The sequence below is a fragment of the Chanos chanos genome, chromosome 5 (assembly GCF_902362185.1).
Source record: "Chanos chanos chromosome 5, fChaCha1.1, whole genome shotgun sequence".
In the NCBI taxonomy this organism is placed as follows: domain Eukaryota; kingdom Metazoa; phylum Chordata; class Actinopteri; order Gonorynchiformes; family Chanidae; genus Chanos; species Chanos chanos.
Window position 1 is genome coordinate 30,220,815 of NC_044499.1, and position 7,548 is coordinate 30,228,362.

The window sequence follows — 7,548 nt, forward strand, 5'->3', positions numbered from 1 at the left end:
AATCCACTCTACATGTGTGTTTTTATGTGAACCCCCCTGCCCCCCCCCGCCCCCCCCCCCCCCCCCCCCCCCCCCCCCCCCCCCCCTCCCCGGGCCCTCAAAGGCTCTTGAGGAAGCCCTGGTACCCCCATTAATGCTGTGGCACAGGGCTGACACCCCAGGATGAGACAGAACTTGTCATAAAGCACGGGGCCATTACGGAGGTCACGCAAACAATTTATGGGGTGAGCCCCAGAAAAACCCATAACACACTGCTTCTCTGGTCTGGTCATACAAGAGAACGAGAGAGAGAGACAGAGAGAGAGAGTGAGACAACGACAAAAAACCCCAAAAAGAATAGCGAGAGCTTGTGTGAGGGACTGGTGGCGGTCGGAGCCCATTGCAGCCTCTTTTCTCTCCGGGTTAATTCACTGGATGAAACGCCAGGCTTGGTGATGCGTCATACATCAAAGCCCGGGCATGGGTAATCTTTGCCCAAGGGCATGGATATCAGGCGAGGAGGGGTGGGAAAGGGGGGGGGGGCATGTGAATGAGATGAAAAAAGCTTCTCATCCCTTTTCTGCCTCCTCTGCTGAGAAGATAAAGCAAGATTTACGACTCGCTGTGGACCACATACCCACAGGAACGCCATTTTTCACCCACTACCTTTAAAAGAACCCCCCGCATAGGGGAGGCGATCTGCCTGTCACATTCTCCATCTGATATCCTACACTGAAATTGGGTTCTTGTCTTTGCTTTCTTCTTCTTCTTCTTCTTCTTCCTCTTCTTCTTCTTCTTCTTCTTCTTTTTTTTACCTCGGTACTGGAGTCAACTATATTCTTGGTTAGGTTTTTTTTTTTAATGGCATCCATAAATATGGCTAAAGCTCTAAGTGCTTCTGTCACCTGAGGTAGTTTCACTAGAGTCTATGAGGTTTTGTCGCTGAGTATGAACCGCCTGCCTGCTGATAACGCCTACCGTTGAGTGATTGGTGCCTGCTGCCTCCTGGTGTGTTGACTGACACAGATAAGACCCTATGACAAGCTTCTTGTTCAGACAACTGGCTGCTATTTCACTCTGGAATGGACAAAAAGAGGAAAAAGCTTCTTTACTCCACCCACCATCCGTGTCGCCCCCTTTAATTGAGTGTGTATGATATACTGTATAAATCCAATCTGATTACAACAATGGGCTGTTCCTTTCTCTGTGTGTGTGTGTGTGTGTGTGTGTGTGTGTGTGTGTGTGTGTGTGCGCATATTTGTACAGTGCAGAGGCCTTAAATTTTTATAAACACAGCTGGCATGGCCCACAGCCAGTTTGTAAAGGTACAGACCTCCATTCAGCCTTTGCAAACAAATATGGGCGTCGGCAGAACCATATAACAAAGCCCAACTTTCTTTCACGGTTGCATGTGTATTACTTTTCAGCCCTGGTCTGTCAGAGACCTGTAGGGCGGAAAGCGAGTGAAGGGGGGTGGGGTTGGGGGGTACAGGAACAAAAAGACAAGGGTGCTCTGATTCTGTTTGTCATTATTTTGACTTCATCCGACACTCCAGTAACACGGCGTCTCAGCTTGTTTTACAACACCAGGGGACCTTTGAGTGTATCACCACTCTTGTAACACGCCAAATATCTCCAAGCCCTGAAGGATCGAACATGAGGAAGAAAAAAAAAGAGTGAGAGAGAGAAAGAGAGAGATGTAGTTGTGAGATCAGCTCGGGAAAACACATCTGTCTGAGAGTGGAATGGTTCATTTTTGTGGAGACACAGCTGTTCCCCTCCCTGAGGAAAACGCTTAATTCAACCATCAGTCATGTATGAGGTCTTCATCAATGAATTCTTTCGCCTCCCTTTGGGAAAATGGCCTTCCATTTCATAGAAATGTCTCGGGGGGGAAAATACACAATACAGTCTGTGTAGTCCATAAGTTTTTATATATATATATATATATATATATATATATACTGTGACAGATTTTTCAGATGTTACCTAATTTTTTTTCTGGTGTTCCTATACAGTTTATTCAATAGCTGCTCACTGTCTCTGACCAGGATTGGAGGTTACGTAAGGAACTCTGAAAGTACTGGCTGTCTAAAAGACCCCCATCCTATACTGGGAAGAGCTGGTGGTCAAGCTATTGCAAAAAATCCACAATGATTATGTATGTATAGTCAGTAAAACAGTTTGTAAAACATGCTAAATGTGACAAAGACTTAGTAAATTAGTTTTCAAGAGGTTTATGTCGCAGTCAGTATTTATTTTCTTCAATATTTAGTTTCCTCAAGTCTTCATGTTTGACAGTCAATAGATATGAGTTCACATGACACTTTCCAATTTACCAAGCACTGCAAAAAATAGTTCCATTGTGAGCAGGTTTCAGCCGCTGCGGCACGATGCTCGCTCTGCGTCTGGGAAATGTCAGTGAGTAATGCCTGGATTTTGGCTGCACCTTTTCGATGCCGCGTGATACCTTTCGATGGGGAGTGTTAATTGAGAGTGGGTCTGACAGAGTACAAGGGAGAGTTATGACCACAAATACATAAAAAAAAGAAAGAAAGGCAGAAAGGAGATATTTGAGGGCATGTGTGAGGTATAAGCCTGCCAACTCAATCCATGCTGGTGTTTCCATTTTTGTTTAGATCCCATGAATGAGGACGATGACAGTTTAAAGAATAAGGGTATTTTATAGGGCATCGTTTGAACACATAGGTTCCAAATAGTTTGTTCCAGCCACAAATCGACTGCAGGTATTACCCGCACCTGAGCTCAGCAATCAGCACACATTTACGCAAAGGGATCAAAATACATCGCTCTGGATGACTCCGCTGTGACAACTAACACTGTGGTGTAGGATCCTAAGAACTGGTGTGCTGCCAATTTAACCTCCTAGGGACATTTCTTAGGGGCATCAGTTGCTCACACAGGGTTGAAATAGTTCGGTCCAACCAACAAGGCGATATGAGGAATTGCTCATGCCTTGTGTCAGAGGGACCAGCATGCAGCTGTCAAAGACAGAGACACTCCAGTGCGATGAGTTTTGATGTTTGACATCAATGCGAACACCCTCAATATAACAGACTGTCAATAGCAGACAGACAGCAGGCCACCACCTATTGAGGATCAGGTTGCCAGGAACTGTAGAAAGCTGTGGGTGGATTTGTGCAGAATGCTGTATCGTCACGGTGACTGCAGATCAGCAGAAAAAAAAAAAAAAAGCAAACAAATAGCCCCGGCTTCCATTTCATGGCCGATACCACAGATGTGATTTCCGTCTTGCTTGAAGGTCCGTGAGCGGAAGCCACTGTGGGATTTTCCCGCCTTTGCCACAGCAATGGTCTCTGTTTGTTTTTAGCCCTGACATCCAACACAATTGAAAGTGCAGGTCAAGGTGAGGTTAGGACACTTGTGAGGGAGAGAGCAAGGAATAACAAACAGATGTTCTTTGATGATAATTGCAGCAAGGGGAAGAGAGAGGGAGGATGTATGTGAGTGTGTGTGTGTGTTTGTGTGTGTGTGTGTGTGTGTGTGTGTGTGTGTGTGTCCAGTATTCACTCATTAAGTGTTAGCCCTCTGCCCACTCATGAAGTCCCACTGGGAGTTAGTCATGCCGCCCCCTGGAGTCTGGGAGGAGTAGCTGTTGTCACCATCCAACCTGTTTCCTGTGTTGACATGTGTTCTCTGTATCTGCTGTGTGTTTCAGTGCCAGTATCCTCGCCTTGAACCAACCCGAGAGAGAGAGAGAGAGAGAGAGAGAGAGAGAGAGGGAAAAAAGAGTGTCACTCAGTGACAATTCCTCTTCCAGGGAAAGGGTTAGGGAGCCCCAGCCTTTAATCACAAGTGTCTGTCAGCGGCGGCTCTCTCAGACGGGAAAGCAAAGACTGGACGCCGCTGCCTTACGGCTGATGAGTGGAGTGATTGATTGGAGGAAATCATTTTCTTTTTGACTCCAGCCAGTTGTGACTGAATGGCTTGGATGCCATTATGGGATTAGGCCAGGGCCCCTTCAGCCAATCCTGGTGATTTATAAATCACCACACAAGCTCCCAGCTGTCTCCAAAAAAAAGTGAATGCTTCAGACCAGTCTAGACTTGTGCTATAAAAGAGTGTTGCCTTGTCACCAAGTCACTCGGCTCTGATGACAATTTATTAGCTCAACCTTCATCATCGAGGTGTTTACACTGCTCTTCTTCCTAGTGTTCTGTAAACCAGAGCACGTTTGCTTTTAATAGCCAGTGAAGAGACATGAATGGAGATGTATTTTAGATAGCTCAGACTCATTCTGGACTAACTGTGACAGAAGCAGACACTCTGTAGGTTTGGAGCATGTTGAGTGTGAAGGATCAGACTGAACACAGAGACAGTTTTGTCTGTAAGCATACGCCAGACTGACTGACCATATAGAGTGTGGACAAAATAGACAAAACCGACATAGAAAAAAAGGAAGTAACTAAAACACAACTCCAGTGGCGGCTACAGAATTGTGTTATATGAAGTTAGACACTAATTTTCAATGTATGTCCACTGTAAAGCCCCTTTCACACATGCACTGCAACCCTAAAATAATCGGGATTCTAACCGGAGGGGCTGTATGTGTGAACAAAAATGTCCGAATCAGTCAACTCGGATTCTAAACGGACTTTATTCTACCAGCCCCCTAGTACAGCGAGCAAGTGGGCGTGTCGATGCCATTTCTAACATGTGACTGGAGCGAAACCGGAAGGACAAAAACATCCGAGGGTGAAGAAGAAGGGTCATTCACACGAAGACCAGGGCCGACGCCGAAATCGTCAGACAAAAGTCGGTAGCCTCATCCACTTTTTTTGATTTGTTGTAACCAAAACTGCGATTTTCACAGAGTACTTTTTGCATCATGTCCTGCCTCCTGCATGCTCTACCCAGGCACCACCCCCCGCCTACACCGAATGGAGTATTTTGAGTATATGTGAAAGCATCTGACTCAGACTATCTGCTGCTATCTGCTGCATGTGTGAAACTTCAGACATAATGCTAACCTGATTCTGCGGTCATTGTCCGTTGTGCATATGTGAAAACGGCTTAAGAGAGGTCAGACAATCAACACATCACATATGTGAAGTTCTAAAGCAACCTCAGGTACCTAAAAAAGTTTCATGGAGGCTAAATGGTTCCCAAATTGGAGGTGTGCCGGTTACAAACACACACACACACACATGTACGCACGCACACACACACAAATACAAATAATTAATGTGGTACAGGGGTTCAGTATGAAAACCCTGACAGCATATCCCAAACAAAGAAAAATGATCAAAGAAGAAGAGGATCGGTGTGCAGAACATAAACTCACCAATAAGGGACAGACAAACAGGACAGCTGTTTAAAATCATGAAAGTGTTGCCTCAAAAACAACCACAGAATTGAGTTTACAGCCCTGTGACCCTCTGCTGTAATCATTATTACTTTTAACAGTATTTTACTACTGTTCTTACTGGTGTTTATGATTGGGCAGCCATTTGGAAACTACATGTAATCAAGGGCAGTTTCCAAAAATGCAACACCCGATGTAAAAAGCACAAAACCTGAATCAAGAGAAGAGGAGGTATATGAGTGGCTTCCAACCCACACTTCCTGTTACCAGCTGTTAGACAAGGTGGTGGATCCATTATGGTATGGAGAGCTGACTCGTGAAAGCCAGTGGGTCTTGAATATCAGCCAAGGCATAGAGTGCCATTTTAGGCAACCGAGTGGCCCAGGCAGTTTCACATGTTCCATGTTTCAGGCCAGTCATGCCTTCACAACAACACACAGCTCAACAGATTCAAACGTGTTTTCATGTCCACCAGGATGAAGTCAAACATCTCTCAGCGACTTCCTAAATCACCTGATCAACAACGTCACAGAACTTTCCAAAATTCCGCTGGGTGCGTTGTGTGCAGAAATAGATTTCCACCTCCTTTATCCCAGCAACACCTCTCTGGTTTTCCTCTTTGTAAAATGGGCTGTGTCCAAAATGGCATACTACATACTACTCGCATACTGATCTTGATGTAAAAGTAGTAAGTAGTATGCAGTTCATGAAAAATAACAATTTTGCAGTACAAGACAGTTACCCAGATGATGTACTCCTCTGGCGAAAATTTGCAGTATAGGTACTGCATCCCATGAAGCAACGCGGTGATTTCCGACTGTCAAAAATTTTTAAAAATATGGCGGACAGTGACAGAGGCGGCTTCAACTTCAACTCCAGCTGCAGTCCCAAATATAAATGTATCAGTTGTATATTTCGGTGTAATAAGTCTCCATATGTTTTCTTATAGGGCTACTTTTGATAGATATTTGTTGTAGTCATGTGTTGTTCATTTTTAACAGAACAAATAGCCCAACCGGTAGCAAATGTGTAGTGCACTACACGAAAGTTCTCATAATTGAGTACCATACTGTATACAAGGATGGGGAGTAGTGTGCAGTACACAATGTATACTGGGCCAGTATGCAGTATGCAGTACACTAGTATGCCATTTTGGACACAGCCATGGTCTCATATCCTAGACATAGTAATGATAAATTCATATCTTCAGTAAAAGCATTATAATAAGGATTTGTTTTATTTTCTCTGAAGGCAAAAGTGTGGCCTAATCAAAGATCCAAATTCAAATACCATGTAAATAGTCTGTTTCTTTCCCTTCATTGTACTACATGATGTCCCGTGTCCTTTTCAAACGAGGGGAGGGCAGTTCTTGCTAGTTGTACAGGAGTGGGGAAAATTGAGCTGTTCTGTGTGGAAGTGTCTCTTGGGAGACTCCTGTTTCACATTTTCGCCTTCCCCACTCCACCCCACCCCCCATCTGTTTGAAAGCTATCATTTTCTGGGATACGCGGCTGAAAAATGGCATTGATTCTTCCTCATGATAGATGTTAAGTGTCTTGGTATCGACATGCCTATTGACAGCACTCTGTAAATTCTGCATCCTGTTACCCATAGCTAAGTGATACACCTCGTGGCCTGGGGAGAGAGCTAGTCGATGGCTTCTCCAGGCTTTGTTCCCACCGTGGCTATCGAGCCTGGTGTCATTGGTGTATGATTAATGCAGTCAGTAGGACCATTTCTGTCAGCGTGATGCATAATTAGGCCAAACAGGTCTAGGCTGCCTCTCCAGACACAGCCAAACAGGAGAGGATCCGTATGCAATGCAAGTCAGACAAACTGCGAGCGTTTTTTGTTTTTTTTTTGTCCCTTTTCCTTTTTTGGTATGTTTCACAACTCAAGAGTGCCCACGGCTCTATAGTTGTTCCACCGTTTTCCTTAGCTATGGGTATAGTCTGTGTTTGGTCTTTCTGAAAACTTGTATTAAGTGCTCTCGCTCATTTTCCTCATCTTGTTCGGTGCCTGTTTTTGATTTGTTGACCTAACCGAAGGTGGCCAACTCCTGATTGGACATGACAGTGGATGACTCTTATGTCATTCACACATAGAGTATTATGAGGTAGTTGTGTTTTGCATGACCTAATTCTTCTTCATGGTGCTTATATTAAATAAGCTGACCCAGAAAACAATGCATTTTAATATATTGCCCAGTAATTGTAGATCCA